Below are 18,857 nucleotides of genomic sequence, written 5' to 3' on the forward strand. Positions count from 1 at the left end.
ACCCCATCAGTGTACAGCGTTCCGTACTACAGGGCTGTCCCCTCAGCCCTCTTTTATTTAACTTCTATATAGAGACCCTTTGTTTGAATTTACTCAAGAATAATGGCATTCAGGGATTCAATGTTTAAGCAGCCGAACTAAAGCTTTTAGCGTATGCAGACGACATCGATATTTTTACCGATGATAAGGGGCATAAGCCCAGCTGTGAAGTGTTTGCGCGAATTCAGTCACGTCACCGGCAGTGGAGTTAACTGGTCGAAATGCCTCGGACTCTGGCATGGAAGGTGGTCGTCTACGTCTGAACGGTTTGCATGTGTGCCTCGGACGGCGACAGGAGACAGGTACTTGGGAGTTCTGCTTACGGCTTACCGTGACAGTGAACAGTATTGGAGAGGGCAGGCTAAAGAGATAAAGGATAAAGCTGAAAAGTGGAGAGGGACCAACCTAACTATTTTTCCAAGAGCCACAGTTTACAATTTGTTCTTCATCAGTAACCTCTGGTATGTTATACAGGTGTTGCACTGTTCTCACTTAAATATTCAGATACTGCACAGGAATTTCACTGTATTTGTCTGGGCATCTGAATGGGAGTGCTGCAGCCGGACTAACTTGTTCAGACGAGTAAAAGATGGTGGGCTAGGATTGAGCCACTTGTTTTTGCGACAGCTGGTCAGTCGTTTTTTGTTTTTAAGAGACACGACCGACCCGTTCTTAGGCACCGTATGCCAAGTCAGGCTAAGGCGGCTGCTACCAGAATACGTGGTTTCAACAGAAAATTTTTCCGCAGGGATTAAGGGCATTTATAGAGAAATCGTAGCAAGTGTTCGGTTCCTTTCAGCGTGGTTCTCAAGGGATTATTTGTCTGCAGTAGAAGGAAAGAAATTATATCGTGCATTGTGTGACATTATGTTCCCTATTCCTTTGTACAGGGCCTTGTACGATGGAGGCCCAGGTTCAGATGTTTTAAAAAGGGTAAAAAGAATGCATGTGACGCCAGGAGCAAAAACCTTCTTTTTTAAATTGCACACCGGAACATTGCCGGTGGATGGATGGATGGACTAAACTTTAATGTCCAAGAGATAAGGTGATCTACCCGCCCCCCGACACGCAGGTCAAGGGGCGGGTGCCGCCGCAGGCCGGGAGGTGTTGGGTCCCAGCAGCCTCTTCAGCCAGTTGGACGAGTAGGAGCTGGAGCTCAGGGTCCGAGCTGCGCAGCAGGGTCTCCCAGGTGTCTCTACAGCCTATATTGTTCGTCCTCCTGGGAGAATACGGGCATTCCCATATTATGTGGTCGAGGGTCCCTCTCGCCCCACAAAGATTGCACTTGTCACTCCTAGCCTCAGGGAACATGTGGTTCGCCATAAGCGGGTGCGGATATGTATAAGTTTGCAGTCGCCTCCACGCCACTGCTTGTCTGCTGTTTAATTTCGGGTCTGGTGGGGGTACCAGTCTACGATCCAATCTGTAGTGCTGCGTGATCTCCCCATATTTTAGCAAGCGCTCTCCGCTTCCTCGGTCATCAAGTGGCCCTGTAGCGGCTCGGCGGTAGAGATCTCGAGCCAGCTTGTGGGCCGCCTCGTTGCCGGGGACGGCTTCATGCGCAGGAGTCCAAATTATTTGAATTTTTCTATCCAACTTTTTCTGGCCTAGGATTCTGGCTGCTAAGGGCGAGATCCTGCCCTTGCTAAAATTTTGTATGGCAGTTTTGCTGTCACTAATGACAAACTTCGCTTCCGTTCCGACGCAAGCTAACGCGATCGCAGTTTCCTCGGCTATTTCTACGCTCCGCCCGCGCAAAGTGGCAGCTGTTAAAACATTTTTGGAGAAAAAGGGATTATTCATTCCCTGGGGATCGCACTGTTTATATGCAGGAAGCCAGAAACCATAGACCATGTTCTTTTACACTGTTGGGAAGGAGTATATTTTTGGGATGTATTGGAAAGAACGCTAATGAAATATTTTCCGCTAGACCCGCATTCGGTACTTATGCGTAGAAAGTGAGGATGGGGTACCTTTTAATTTAATTATGCTCATGGGCCCCCACTGTATATGGCGCTCAAGAATGGCGGTTTACCATTGCGATAGAGATGCACGGCCTGCCAGAATTTATTTTCGGGAAAGCGTGGACAGGTATTTGGCAATCCAGAAACCTACAGCAGAACCTCCGGAGTGGCTGAATTTTGCGTGAATTTTAGCGTGTCATATGCAAATAGCGTCTGCATATAGCATTTGAGTGATTTTTGTATATTTGGTTCTCGTGTCAAGACCAGGCAATGAAGAAACATAAATTCGCGGTGGTGCAGTAGTTAAGATGCCGGACTACTGTGTGGGAGTAGTCAGGTTCGATGCCGACCGGCGGCGGCTGCGTTTCAATGGAGGTGAAACGAGCAGAGCAAAAGCAGCGGAGGTGGCTTAGCTACAGAGCCAGTCCGTGCATTTTCTTTTCTCCTTCCTAGAGTCACAGCAACAACAACGAGCAGCCGTCAGTGTGCTTTGCGATGTCAGTGCACGCTAAAGAAATTACAAGGGTTCAATGCTGCTGAACCAAATATTGAGCGAAAGCATTAGCTGCGGGTGACCGAGCGTTCTTCTATTTTTCTTCTTCCTCAGCCCACATATAAAGCCCCGCTTTAACCAACCGATATGAACGAATGCCAGGGTCCTAGCAGGCTGATTCTGACATCGTCTCATGTGAAACGGGAGACCCAGGTTGGCAGTTTCTGCCAGCCCGTGTGTCACGTGGGATGTGACGTCACAGCGCCGCGTGGCGCGCACCGTGGTTACCGCTGGGACCACGCCAACGAGCTCAAGTTGTTGTTGTTGTTGTGGCTGTAAGAAGAAGGAAAAGAAAATGCACGGGCCTGCTACTGGCTCTGTAGCTGAGCCACCTCCGCTGCCTCGTGCAGACAGAAGAGAAATAGCGAAGAAAGAAAAGTAAGAGGGAAAGAAAGACGCGCGCCGGAACAACAGCCGTCGTCCACCACCGAAGCGATGGCGGGTGCAATGACGGCCTACAACAGATAAAAATTCGGTGGCAGGCTAGCCACCGCCGCAAGCGGCGGTGACATAACTGCCCCAGCCCCATCGAGCCCAAGTTGGCAGCCCCTGCCAGTCCATGTGTCAGGCGGGGTGTGACGTCACAGCGTCACGTGGCGTGCCGTGGTTACCGCCCGGACCACGCCAACGAGCCGAGCTGGTCTCCAGTTTTTCCTCCGCTCGGTGTGATGTCACTACGGACTACGGAAAAGGGAGATCCAAGCTGGCAGCTCCTGCCAAAGGTCAAAGGTCAAACGTGGTTACCGCGTTGACCCCGCTGACGGCTTGAAAGTGCGAGTAGTATTGCTTTCGCAATATTATCCCCAGGTGGTTGAAAGCAAGCCAGAGCCCTCCTAAATGTTCCCCTTTCTGCCATTCCACTTTCACACACACTTTTCGGCCCTCCCTTACGGTGCCGGACACAGAACACGGTGTGTGCACAAAACAAGTGTGACAGATACTGCGCCTCTTCTTTCCCCTCAACCAATTATTATTAGGATTATTATTGTTCGCTTCGTCGCGGTGCGGCTGTGCCGGGGTAAGTGGATCCGATCGCGATCTCCGGGGACACGTTCCACTGGTGGCTAAACGAAGAGGCTTCCGTGTGCTGTGCAATGTCAGCGCACGTTAAAAAAAGGAAGGAAAGCTTCATGTTATATATCACTTCGATTCCCATTAATATAAATTTGCTAATCATGTTCAGGACTAGCTTTCAAAGGAATTTGAGAGGAGGATTTGTACCTCAGGTTGGTGGTGCTATCCACATAGAAGCGAGAGAGATGCTGCATCTTACGTTTACCAATATCCCAGGTTCCTTGTTTCGAACTCGCCGGTCGGTGCCTCCGTTTCGATGGAGGCGAAACGAAGAGGCGTTCGCGTGGTTTACGACGTCGATTGATTTCGAGGCTCACAGGATTGCTGAAATTATTGCGCAGGCCTCCGCTGTATGAATCTTCTTTCCGTGTTCACTCCTCCATACTCACTTTGATTAGCTGTTCAGTTGTCTGCATCAAAAGAGTTGAGATTCAAGCCTTTCCTTTCAATAAGCCAATTAACTTTTTTTCCCGAGATGAAAACGCTCTGTTAAACGCATTAGGACATTGCCTTCCCCTGATGGGGCTGGTACAGGTGGGTCACCACTGCTTGCGGCAGGAGGCTAGCCTGGCACCGAATTTTTACCTGCTCTAGGCCGTCATTGCACACGCCACTGCTGGTGGTGGACGACGGCTGTTGTTGCGGCGCGCGTCTTTCTTTCCCTCTTCTTTTTCTTTCTTCTCTATTTTCTCTTCTGTCTGCACGAGGCAGCGGAGGTGGCTCAGCCACAGAGCCAGTAGCAGGCCGTGCATTTTCTTTTCCTTCTTCCTACAGCCACAACAACAACAGGACATTGCCTGGTCTCTCGCCCTAATTCTAAACGGTATGCGTATTTTATCGCACCAGCAACACTGCTGCATTATAATTGTACGGAGAGCAAGAGAGCAACACAAATATTATGTATAAATTTTTAGTGGATAATAATTTTCTAAACAGAAGTTGATAATTGTTGCGAACTTTCTAACACATTAGCTCGTGTTTGTATATATCGTGTCACAAAAACCTGCTAAAGACTGCGTGCGACCAATAGCGTTACTTTCCGGCATACGCTTCACTCTGAGCATTTAGATGTTCCGTCCAGCTCTCGAATAAGGAGAACGTCTATCCCAAAACGCGATTCTGGGTGATCTCATATTTCAATGCCACACTCCCGCCACTGCGTATGGCACCTCAGAGACACGGCTTCGCATCCTCGTGCACCTGTAGCTAAACCATGGGATCACCAATGCGTCCCAGACCTGGGGTGGAATATTACAATGATTCTATTCCATTCCAAAACTATCGCCTTCGCTGCCATTGGTCGGTTAAAATTCCAACCTGTGCGTAATAAGTTTCCGTTACAGGACGTCACCAGTAACTTCAAGTAGTCGGCACCACATATGCAATTTTGACGTCAGCGCTGAGGATATGGAATAAAATTTGGAATCGCTATATAGCGTTACTTTCCGGCATACGCTTCACTCTGAGCATTTAGATGTTCCGTCCAGCTCTCGAATAAGGAGAACGTCTATCCCAAAACGCGATTCTGGGTGATCTCATATTTCAATGCCACACTCCCGCCACTGCGTATGGCACCTCAGAGACACGGCTTCGCATCCTCGTGCACCTGTAGCTAAACCATGGGATCACCAATGCGTCCCAGACCTGGGGTGGAATATTACAATGATTCTATTCCATTCCAAAACTATCGCCTTCGCTGCCATTGGTCGGTTAAAATTCCAACCTGTGCGTAATAAGTTTCCGTTACAGGACGTCACCAGTAACTTCAAGTAGTCGGCACCACATATGCAATTTTGACGTCAGCGCTGAGGATATGGAATAAAATTTGGAATCGCTATATTATTTCAGCCCTGGTGCATGCAGATCGTTGAACTCCTCTCACAGTGCACTAATCGTAGGCTTTTGTTTTCCACACCAGGACCAGGACGTCTAGCTCACCAGGACTTGCATCACTGGCAATGCTGTGGACGGGTCTTTCGCTATGCTCAAATTCTCTGATGTCGCGTCCGTTCAAGCCTGGACCTGCGCAGTACTAGGTAGGTATCATAGGTATTTGCAGGGTTGGTCCCACATGCGAAACAGGAAGCTTGATTTGGCCCTACAGCAGGACAACTGTAAAGACATCTCGAGAAAGGTTGGCGAGACGAGCCGATTATTGCAGTAGGTTTTCACGTAATGCATCTTGATCGAAATCCCACTACACTGGAATGTGCGAATAATGGAATAGATCAAGCTAGCAGACACAGTGTACAAACTAAACACACAAAGCTCATTACCGCCACTCTCGGAGGAATGCTCGTCACACTCTACAACTCCTTGTTTCAGCGCGCAGATATCTAGGTGCCAATTACCCCGGCTTGCTCTTCCCTGCTTTTTGCTTAGTTACACTGCAATACTGAATACAACATCTGCCCTGGGCTAGATGCAATGTGCGGACACGTCTTATGAATATATGGTGGGCCCTGCACCTTGCTTCTCACAACATTATCATTGCCATGATTCTTTGTCTTATCCATGTAGCCCACGTTAGGGCTGCCATCTCTACCGCTAATGGTACCTTCTCGGTTTGTCTCAGCGTTATCGATGCTTTTAAGAGGAGGTTTCGCAGAAGGCCGGTGGCATGCCGATAGCTGACAAGTCTGCTCGAGCATCCTGTCCGTAACACGCCAATGTTGCACCAGGAGGTTTTTTTTTTTTTTTTTTTGGATTTCGTCAATAAAATCCTTAGTGGTTATGTCCGGATTCTGGAATCTTGTAAAGAGCATGTAGGACTCCGCAATGTCATTGCCATTCGGCGAGAAATGTTTAGTTAGCAGTAGAACCAGCTGCTCGTATGTAACCTCTTTAATCTTGACCGTCGCGCAACACCCCATTATTGTGCTGACTGTTGCAGCACTTTCAGCTGTAGTTGGACGAGTCCGTCGTTTCTCCGAGTCATAGATTCTGTTAGCTTCACAATAAGACTCACGACAATAACAACTCAGATGCACCGTTTTTGCAAAAAGCAACCGACCTGCCCCGACGGTTCTCGGAGCAGGCGCAGGGAGGAGTCGGGGCGCTACATTCGATGTCGCTGGCCACAGCTCTCCTGGAGCGAGCGTAAGTTAGTTGACGTTATCTTGCTCCGTCTCTCTCATTCGTGGGATGTTAAAATGTAAGCGCGCAATCGCATGAGGCGTCTGATTTGGCCTTTCGGAGCATTGCACTGCTGAGGAAGGGTGTCCTGATAGCACAACTCGCTCAATACTCATTTTACGCTTGCGCTGTGAAGCTGCGCTCTTCATTAGAATAATTAACTTGTACGTTTAATATCAGCACGCAGCTCCTATAGTTAAATACATAGCGCAAATACTCACTTGCTTTGCTACGTTTTAGAATATCGGGAAAGTAATTGCGAAAATAATTGTAGGAAAGCATTTTCAGATTTAGCTCCTTCCAATATTCGACAATACCCTCATCTTCGAAAACTTCGCTTTCGATCACTGAAGATCTGCTGAATGTTTCTCACGTTTGCCAGAATCAAGGTCTATCTCCTTTTGGAAGTCTTGGTTCAAATTCGAACAGTGTTCTCAGCCAGGTTTTCTTAGCAGGAAGAACTCATTATGTTAACCTTAGAAATACTCAAGGAGTGTAATCAATACACCCAATATCGGAGCGAGAACACCACGAAGACAATCGCATCGCTAACAACTAGCTTTTGGGATTCATGTCCGAATGTCAAGCCTCGAAATGCTCGAGCTGACATGAACAAAAAGCTACTTTATAGTTTATTAGAGGCATGGTACAAAACAAATGAGCATGGGATCAGGGGTGAAAAGCTACTTATTATAAGGTATATATTCGCAACCTACTCAGCATACGGAACAGTTTCGCACCATGACGCCTAGGAAGATTCCATCGTGTACTCTCTAGGCGACAAGCACTGTACTCAACCAACGCTGTTGTTTATCCCTGGCATCGCGGCAGCGCTCATTCTTATATAGGCCAGGACTCTGTTGCCACTTCAATTGTTCAATCCGGATACAGCATGTCACGTTGGCCAAAGAAGTTAAACAACAAGCGCACTGACTTCCCGTTTCGAAACTGCTGCGGCCCTAGAGTAGAGGAAGAGCGGCGTGAAGGCCCCACCGCCGTGCAGAGACACCGCGAAGTATGCAGCCTGCTCAGGCTTGTCCGGAACCGTTGAATTTCAATGCACCGCTGCCATGCACTGCAGTACGGGAACGTATGAAGAGGTGCTTGCAGGAGCGTTAAATCGAGTCCCTCCGACATCCTCTCGCTGTTACCCTGACGATAACAGCTAACCTCGGTTGTTATCCCAATCATAACTACTATGGGGATTCTTACAACAAAAAACTCTTCCAGCAGTCCCAGTTTTTTTCCCTCTCCACTGCTGCTGCTCTGCTAGAATGCAAAGTCTGGATGCATGCTCAGTCATCTAAATAAATCAGTTGTAAACAAGGAATATAATGTGATGAAATATCAAATCGCATTTGTATTCCGGCTTGATCTCGTCTTCATAGAAAATGCTGTTCAAACTATTAACAGCTCACAAACGATCCTAAATATCCACACATGACTGTTCACGTTGGCAGGAGTGCTAGAACGCCGAGATAGATTGTCTAAACGAATAAGAACGCATTTAAAAGCTACTATTCCGGTCGTTTAGTGGCGCAATGGAAGGCTGCTAACCATTGATGTATCTAAAGGAATTGTAGAACGACGAAGCCAGCTCCTGACAGGCTTATTATATATATGCCTTGTGTGTGTTTGTGTTGTCTTGCAAAAGTCAGGCAATAAAGAAAAAAAAGTTTAGTAGCGAAATAAATTAACACCACGCATCTCTGCACTGATGCCACTGAAACATCTGCTCGACTCCTGTGTTGTATTTGTTTTAAATATTACTTTGCAATTGCCTTCCCCGTAATTATTTCCTGCCTTCAGTGAGTGTATGTTACCTTTATGTAGCGTTCAGAGGCCTTTGAACAACAATCGCCGTTTAACTAGCTGAGAGCGCCGTCTGCTCTAGTGCGTGTACGGGATATGGTTTGGCCATACACCTTACATTGGTAGCAGAGGCTAGCAGTGGCTAGGAAAATGGCTAAGAATATCCACTTCGTTGCTGTGTAGTTGAAATACTTCATAATCTGGCCTTCAATGAAGGAGGCATGCCAAACAATGCCAAAGATTCTGCGCAGAAAGTACCCAACATGCATGTATATCATTGATTGCCTTGAAGTACGGAAAATTACACCTCACAGCATGATTGGCGAGGGATGTCGCTTAAAGTAGACATAAAATGAATGAATGAATTAATTAATTAAATAATTAAATAATTAATTAAATAATTAATTAATTAATTAATAATTAATTAAATACGGTCGCCATGTGTATGTTGCGACGAAAAGAGGAAGATTGAACAAGTTTTAGTTAGGGGACCTGAGTAGAAATCTGTCGCTAGGTATAAAGGAAACAACGGACAAGCCAGGGGGCTGAGAGCTGTGGGCCTTGTGGAAAGCTGCCCGCAGCGTTGAACAAAAGGGTTATAGGAGTATACGCTGAACGAATATGAGAAAGTAAAAATAGGTTGGGGCAGGGCCAAGATAACGCAATATAGACAAGAGAAAAAGACTAAAGCGTATAGAAGCTAAGAAGCGCACACTGAATTAAAGATTAAAAAAAACGATGCTTTTACATTATACTAAAGGCACTTGATTTCACTTTCTCCAGCAATGTTGTAACGTAACTATATATAGACCTCGAAAAAGTTAATCTGATTGCTCTTTATTTATAATTCACTACCTACATCTGTCAATACTAGCACTATCAATATTTTTATAGTCTTGCACGTGAGAATTTGGGCTACGTTAAGAGACTGATGGCATCAAGAGTTATTAGTTATAATTCTCTTTGTTGTGCATGACGGTCAATGTTACTAGGTAATATTGAAACCATAGAATAAGAAAGAACGAAAACCAGTGTTAGGAAATGGGAGCACCTGCAGTAAATGTAGTGAACGTAAAGAGAAAGAATGGCATGAAAAATGAATGTTGCAGCTTAGTAGGATTTCATAGTCGCCACGAGGGAAGATAGTATGAAGACACAGTTGAGCCCACACTGTCATTGAGGGCAGCACTTTTTTTCAACTTGAACTGAGCAGTTTTGTACATGGTAGAACACGCGGCATTCATGTGGCAATCCGGACCACACGTAATGACATGTTGATAGTATACTCCCGAAAGCAGAACCGCCGCCCCGGAGAGGCTAGAGGGCTCAAGACCCCTCGTCGATCTGAATAACGGGCTTAAGAGTATTTTCACTGATACCGTTGAGCGGTTGCACCAGAACATGTTTTACCAGAGTCGTGATGCATCATTTGTACAGCAGCGGCAAACATCAGGCTCCATCCTTCGCAAGACTTGCCTCTGAAGAAAATTCGACATGACTCACTGAACAAGAAGGCGAACCGGCTCTCAAAAGTCCCAAAAGAACCACCACTGTCTCTTACTAAACTACGACTCACTCTGTTCTTTACTAAGAGCGATTGATAACACAGCCGAAGGCAAGGAGGATATAGTGCTCTAGCGAGAGAGTGATTCCGAGTCGTACGAAGAAGGGGGGAAGAACAGTTCCTTTGTCGCACAGCGCTCAAATCGAACCCAGCTACCCGACTGTAACGGAACGGTCCGGCAGGTAGAACGGGCGCGGATCAGTGAACGAGAAATGGAGAGATAGAGCCGGCTTTCTCTCTCTTCAGTCGAACCAGTGCTAACTCCTGAGCGACCCAGATTTAAAACAGGCGGGGAACAGTTCAAATAAGCCAACTAAAATCAATAAGCTGTGCCATTCAGAGCCGCTCACTAAAGTGAGCCGCTTTGCCCATCTCTACTTTCCAGCCGCTCCGTCGCCTGTTTCGGACGTGGTTGAAGAGAATCCAGGTGCTTTTGGGAGCGTGGCACCCTGTACAGCGAGAGTTGAGAGTCGAGCGCAGGGCGAGGCGACCTGGGCAAATGGAGCTCTCTATGGCATGCGTGGCGAGTAGAGAGAAGCTCAAGGCGAAGAATAAGTGTTTTTATATGAATAAATAAATGATTATGGACAAAAGGCGCAATTTCGCGGGGCGGCGGGATGCTTGCCGCCTACACACACGTTGCACGTTTTCCCTAACAAATTTTGCCTTCGCGATGTCGTTGTTGAAGGTAGTAAATTAGGAAGACGTTCAGTGTTAGTACCATTTCGCCAGACCCTACGAATAGCGTGCAGTAATTTTTAAAAGGCTCTTATACTCATCAGGCAACCAAAGGATGTTCATCTCCCTTTGTGAACGGAACCGTGACGGAAAAGACGACAAATAACGCGACGAAACTTGAGAACTGCTATGGCCTTTCAGCCGAAAGCTGTGTATACGCTCTCTCTATAGACAAATAGTCTTTTCAAACACATGGCGTGCTCATGGATACCGCAGCAAGCACATTAGTGGTCTAACATATGCTGAGCGCCGACAGAATTCTATGCGTCGAAACGAAATATTTAAAGCAGTTTTCTAATGTCGCACTGCACTTATGATGCGTCATCCCCATGTGTAAAGCAAGCACGAAACTTTTGCAGTAGATAGAAAATGCAATAAGGTTCGTTTCAAAGATGGACGGCCTTTAAACATCATGCAATGTACAAGGGTGCGAGACATGATCGCGAGCCATAGAATCACATATAGCCAAGGCTTACCGAAATATGTTTCCGTTACACAGTCCTACTGAACAATCCTGTATAAAATCCATACAGAAAATTGTAAACAGGTTTATTGTACAGAATCTGGAATACAGGATTGTGGGCTGATTCAGGAAATTCCTCTACTGCCCACTAAAATCCGAAGTGAAATCGGGCGGAGCTCTGATACCGGATTGTCCTATATGGTTTATGGCTCTCGTTTCTGGAAGAATACGCATCGCCACGCTGGAAAAAGCATGCAACAATATAAAATAACATGACTTCATATCCAAAATAAATAAACATATTATAAACAATGAAACTTCAAGCGACAAGCGCGGATTCGAACTTCTGTCTTCGCACTTCTGAAACGGACGCTTTAACCACTACTCCACGGCGTTGTTTTTCTTTATTTCATGGAAAAACTTCTGTAAAAAAAGAAAAAACTCCACTTAAACTTGTCTATTTCTAAAGTTACCGGGCGGCTAAATACGAGCCCGCAATATTCCTAGCCCGACAATGCACCATCATCCAAACATCGAACTTCTGGGAGGCAAACACGTGCGTCTAGGTACGGCATCGAGTTTGGAGATTCTTCACGTGCAGCGTATACACTTCTCACCAAAGCACACCGCTCCCGAAACACGGATTTGGACGATATTGATGGCTCGGCATGCCTGTTCATCATACGGCTTTTCCAAAGACTAAACTGTCCCATCAACACAAATAGATTGTAAGGCACGACAGAGTTTTTGTCAGGAGGCCAAAGTTTAATAGTGTCTGGTGTAATTTCAATTACCTTTTTAAGAGTTCTTTGTAGTATGTCTCAAAAGCACAGCCGTAGGTAATCATGGCAGAGTTCTCTAGCGCCGAGTGATTGCGACTCATAGGAAGGAGGGTGGGAGAGCAGTTACGTTGTCGCACCGCTAACAGAATCGCGGAAATCGAAACCAGCCACCCGACTTTAACGGAATGGTTCGGTTACGGTTAGAGTTTTTATGATTCAGTATATGTAGATATGTAGAAGTTAGGTGGGCGGATGAGATTAAGAAGTTCGCAGGGGTCAAGTGGATGCAGCTAGCACAGAACCGGGTTAAGTGGAGAGATATGGGAGAGGCCTTCGCCCTGCAGTGGGTATAATCAGGCTGATGATGATGATAATGATGATATGTAGATAATTTTGCTCTTTCGTACTTTGTATATTTTCCTTGGCTGTAGAATTTGTGGCCGTAATTCACCGATCGCTCTTTCTTTTTCCAGGCTATCACGAGGGTTCGCAAATGTCCCGTATCGTTATAATGCCTCGTTTTATTGCAGGCAAGCGTAACGATATCATAATTTACTAGTGCTGCTGTGTTTTGTCATCGTCTACGAACACTTGTACGTTTGAATACATAGAGAGATATCCGGGGCACTATACTTGTAATACTGCGCGTTTTAGCTTCACGTGCTACCAGCAGAGCAGCGACGTCAATGAATACGCTCCGACGGAGTGGTTTCAATATGTCAACATTCGAGAAGGCGTCGCCCAGTGTGCGGCTATCTATGACTCTTTCGATATTCAGCGACGTTTATTTTTTTCTCGAGCATATGTTTGTCATCCCTAGCGAAGCGATACGTTCGCGCTTCCACTTTCGCGTTGAAGGCGGCAGATTTTCAGTCGAAGATATGAAGACGCACCGCAAGATCATACTAGCTGCAGTAATGGTTGCAGGCGCAAAAGCGACGTGATGCGCGTGTGTACTTGCTAGCGTACACTTCGACGGCTTCATATTTTCGAGGTATTTGTGAAACAACGCCTGCTCTTTATATACCGAATAGTTACATAATATGTTTGATTTGATATTTATTTAGTGCGCTGGCGAGTCTTGGCACGGTCATTCTGGTTTAGCTTCATCGATCGGCCCGGCTTCTGTTCAGAAGCGGAAATACTCTGCCCGATATCAGTTTTAGAATAGACGGGGTCTTCCGGTTTCTGGTTAATTGATACCAGCTGAACCGGCATGAAACCGCGCGTAGCTCTTATTTCGGAAATTCTTGTATGGTCCGTAACCCTCACTCCAGAAAACAAAACATGGACGCCAGGCTAGAAAAAACCACGCAGAGCTATAAAATAACGCGACTACACTTAAAAATAAAAAAAACTTTACATGTCGTGATTCTCACTTCAATCTTCACGATGAATAAGCACATACACTAACCACCACACCACGGTGGGATTTGTTTTTCTTTATTGCTTGGAGGTACTTCGAGCAATGAAGCCAGGTGGCATTTTGCAACCTGTCAATGCACATTTACACCAGCATTGAGCTCTCATTTTGACCACACATCAAAATTACGGGAGACATATACATGCACCAATTAAAGGTAACCATGGCAGGAGGTTGATCCTGCGCAGCATATACCCCCCGCACCATAGCACATTGTTCTCTGAACGGAGACTTCGATGAAGATGGTGGGTCTGCATGGTGATCCGTCATGTGGCTCTTCCACAGGCTAAAAAGTAACATGAGCATGAAAAGGTCACATGGCGCATCAGACGTTTCCATTGTAGGCTCCTGAAACCTGGCAAATCGCCTTTGGACTTGACATCCTACCGTCTAATTGCGCTGGCTAATTGCGCTGGTAAAGTACTGGAAAGAATGCTGCTTACACGTACTGAGTGGTACCTGGAGCGCTACCGCATATATCCGGATATAATATCATGGTTTCGACGTGGACGCTCTTCAATTGACAACGTGGTGGACCTGGTATCATCTGTAGAGCGCAAAAAAAAATTGAAGCGCTTACCCGCGGCGTTGTTCCTAGATATAAAGAGCGCATATGAAAACGTCACTCACTCACAAGGCCATTATGGACGCTCTGCAAGCTGCCGAGCCTGGCGGTCTTGTTTTTTGCTGGATACGCAGTTATTTATCTAACAGATCTCACTTTATGCAGACTGAGGATGGCCCAACATCTTATTTGACTTCCCGTGGAGTTCCACGGGGCAGAGTCCTAAGCCCAACGCTTTTCAATCTCACTCTTGTCGGGCTTGTCGACTTAATACCACAATCGGCGCAACTTTCAATATATACAGACGACATCTGCACCTGGCCATCAGGAGTTACGCGCCCCTCCACCTGCAAGGTCTACAGATACCAACTGAAAAGTGTTCGCTAGTTGCATTTACACGCAAAAACATGTCACCTTACACCGTACGCATTGATGGTAAAACAATATCCTACCAAAGCAGCCATCGCTTTCTGGAGTTATCATCGACCTAAATCGTTCGTGGAATCCCCATATTTCATTTATGAAAAAGAAGCTGACAGTAATTACGTCACGTAATTGCCTTTATTGGGGGAACTTCATAGGGAGCGTCCGTGCGGTCGATCCTTCAACTATACCGTGCATTATTTATGAGATTTCTTCCCTACAGCTTACCTGCACTTGCAAATATCAAGAAAATCAGCTTAGGAATTGTACACAGCGTTCAAGCTCAAGCTCTGCGAACCTGCCTGGGATAGCCGAAATATGCCTCTACGGCTGCTACCATTTTAATTGCACAGGAGCATCCCATATCTACCTACCTAACAGTTGACGTCCTGAGGGCACATTTCCGACACATCTCTCGGGTTCCCTGTCATCATTTGGCCAGTCTTCCTATTAGGCCGCGTACATCGTTTACAGAGATCGTTAATGCGCATCGCGCTATATTGCCGTCCAGTTTACAACCGCATCTAGACCGTCCTCTCCACTATGGAGCATGCATAAACCATACGTGCTTCCTTCGATACCTGGCATCAGGAAGAAGGTCGAGCTATCGCCGACAGAATTAAAACAAATCACTCTTGAATACTTCCATGAGCGCCATGCAAATCGTTGGCACGCCTACACCGATGGTTCAGTGAATGCAGTGAGTTCTTCAGGCTCCATGGTCATACCCTCAATTAATACAGAAATAAAATTTAGGACAATTCATCAGCCTTCTGCAACAGCTGCAGAGATAACTGCTCTTCGTGTCGCAATTAGGCATATCAGTCAGCAGAGCCCCCAGTGGTGGTCTATTTTCACAGACTAAAAAGCAGCCCTGGAAGCCTTAAAAGCGGCTCTTCCATAGAGTCCATGAACAAATCGTTGCGGAAATACGACAAATTCATCACTGTGCAATGAATGGAGGATATGACATCATCTTCCAATGGCTTCCAGGACACAGCAGCATAGCGGGCAATCTTCGGGCGGACGAGGTCGCACGAACAGCCCACTAAGACTGCGATTGTGTGTTGATTCCCTTTTCCAGCGCAGACGCAGCGGGCAGGCTTCGCGCACTTGCGCGGGAACACACACTCTCCTTGTGGAATTCTGGCCAGTTTGCGAACTGCCGCTTAAAATCCCTGGACCCTGACCTAAAGCTCCGCCTTCCATCTGACCTACCCCGAAGCGAAGAAACTTTATTGTGCCTCCTGTGGGTTGGTGTAGCATTCACAAAAACAGCCCTGCATGTACAAACTGTGGATGCGACAAGTCTATAGGCCACATTCTTTGTGAGTGAGCTATATGCAGTGAGGAAAGGCAGTGTCTGTGCCGTACCCTGGAGCATCTAGATGGACACCCATTGACTGAAATTCAGATTTTAGGTCCCTGGCCACGGCGATCGTCTGCGGTGAAGGCCTCCAGGCACTGCTCCGCTTTATGAAAAGCACAGGCCTAATCGAAAGACTACGAGTTTGCTATGATATGACTTTGACGTGATGTGATGTGGTATGTCTGTTATGTGACTGTACTAACTTCAACTATTCCTCTCTTACAACCTTTATATCCGCACCTCCCCTTCCACCAGTGCAGGGTAGCAAACCGGTTGCTTTTACTGGTTCACCTCCCCGCCTTTCCTCCTCATCTTCCTCCTCCTCCTTCCATTGTAGGCGAAAATCGTATAGTATGGGACGTAACATCAATGTCCTTTTATGAGAATTCGTTGAACAATGTCCTGAAAAAACACTGCATCACGGCAACACACAAAGCAATGATCTATAGTTTCTGGCTGCTAACACAGGCGACAGTCTACTGACCATGGCGAAAAGTCCCTTTTGCACGAAGCTACGTTTTGACAGGTAAAGTTGATGTGTGAAGTTTAAAAAAGGCAGTCTGCGGCTGATTGTATATATAGATTAGTTGAACCCGCTTTAATACACTATTGTATACTGTAGTAGCGGCGGCAGCCGAGCTGGCCGTATTCGAAGAAACAGCCCAGACCAGGTGCAGGATAAGGAATGACCTTTATTCGTTCGTTGACGCGCTTATATAGCCAGCGCGGTTACTTATCCGCTGCTGCTATCAGTTCGCAAGTGGCGCGTCATGCACACGCGCTATCACATTCTTCCTTCCTCCCCAAGATCATTGTCTTTAATCCTTGGTTTCAATGACGGAAATCATGAGAAGTGTACCGGTCAGGTGGTTTTCGAGTGCGCTGACTTCTGCGCAGAGGTGTTCGAGAGTCTGAATGAGTTTCGGCTTGCGTCCGAGGATCCCCGATGTCGGCAGCTGGAGGTAGCGCTTCCTGCTCTTCCAGTGGTGGTGGTGGTGGGTTCCGATTTGTAGCATCTTCGAGAAGGGGAGGTGCAGGCGTGCCCACCTCAGGATGCACCCGCTGGCATGCGGTGAAGCCATCTTCATCCGTGCTGGGTATCCCCAGGGCAGGCATGTACACCTCATGATGCGCCTGTTCGGGTTCAGCGAAGGCCTCCTGATGGCGTGCGGAGTCCTTCGTCCTGGGTAATCTAGGACCCATCGCCTCGGTCTCCAACCCTGCATGTCGGAAACAACTTCGCGAACGCAAATGATCAATGTGAACATGCCGGACAACGTTCTGCGTTTCTACAAGGTAGGTCACAGGGGTGATTTGCCGTACTATACGCCCTTCCGTCCATGACACCTTCTCTTTCCTGACTGTTTTCACGTATACGATGTCGCCCTCCCTAAATGAACGGAAAATCGATCTTCGTTGATCAAGCTGCCTTTTTACTACTTCCTGCTTTTTCTCCATGTCATCACGAAACGACGGCTTTAGTAATGAAAGCTTTGTGCGCGGCGTTCGCTTCAGGAATAGTTCTGCGGGAGACTTGCCTGTGACCGTGTTAGGTGTTGTCCGATACGCCAGCAAGAAGTGATCCAGTCTCTCCCGCAGCGATCTGCTGTTAACTCCCTTGCTGTCGTGGAGGAGCTGCTTGCGAAGGCTCTTCTTGACAGTTTGAACTGCCCTTTCGGCTGCCCCGTTGGACTCCGGATGGTATGGCGGGCTGTACGTGCGTCGGATGCCACATGTATCGAGGAAGTCCTGGAATTCCTGCGATGAAAACTGTGGGCCATTATCAGAAACCAGTTGTTCAGGGAATCCGTAAGCAGCAAACAGACTTCGCAAGCACTCGATGGTCTTTGCGGCGGTAGTTGAGGACATAGGGAACACTTCGAGCCACTTTGAAAACGAGTCGACACACAGGAGAAATGTCGTTTTTTCAAACTAAAAAAAAATCTACATGTACTTGCTGCCAGCAGCGGGCGGGAAACGGCCATGGCTCGAGTGGAGCACGGGCAGTAGTATTTTGCATTGCTTGGCAAATGCTGCATCGTTTTACAGTTTTTTCGATGTCCGAGTCTAACCCTGGCCACCATAGCAGGCTGCGTGCGAGCATCTTCATGCGTGACGCCCCAGGGTGTTCCTCGTGCAACAGTCCTAACACAGAGTCCTGCAACTTTGTGGACACAATAACTCTGTTCCCCCACGTGATGCAACCTGCTTCGAGAGATAACTCCGAGGGTTTGCTATAGTACGGCACAAGTTCGGCATCTTGCACTTGTGCTGGCCATCCTTCCAGTGTATATCGGTATACCTTGCTGAGCGTACGGTCATACTTGCTCGCTTTGGCAATATCTTTGGCCGTCAGTGGCACAGTTCGGAAAACGGCTAGTGTATATGTCTGATCTACATTGGTTCCCCCTGCAACAGGCAGTCTGGAGAGTGCATCTGCGACTTGCATTTGAGATCCTTTCCGATATCTCAAGTCGTAACGATAAGAAGCCAAGATCAAAGCCCATCTCTGCATTCGAGCCGCCGCCAAAGATGGAACAGGCTTCTGCGAGCCCAAGATGCCTAGCAATGGTTGATGATCAGTGAAAAACGTGTATTTTCGCCCATATAGATAGCGATGAAACTTTTTGAGGCCAAAGATTATTGCTAGCGCTTCTCGCTCGATGTAGGCATAGCCCTTTCCGCTTGTGATAACGTCCTGGATGCAAAAGCAACAGGTTTTTCCATGCCATTTGGAAGTATGTGAAAAATAACTGCGCCGAGGCCATACTGTGACGCATCGCACCTCATGGCCAAGGGTTGCTTTGGATCGTAGTAAGATAGTACCGGACTGTCCGTGAGCAAGTTTTTTGTTTTCTCAAATGCTTAAACACTCATGTCTGTCCATTCCCAACGTTTTCCTTTCTTCAGAAGCTCGTACAGCGGGGCAGCAACTGTTGCCAGGTTTGGCAGG

Source organism: Amblyomma maculatum, chromosome 8, assembly GCF_055883805.1.
Source record: "Amblyomma maculatum isolate TAMU_Amacu chromosome 8, ASM5588380v1, whole genome shotgun sequence".
NCBI classification, from domain to species: Eukaryota; Metazoa; Arthropoda; class Arachnida; order Ixodida; family Ixodidae; genus Amblyomma; species Amblyomma maculatum.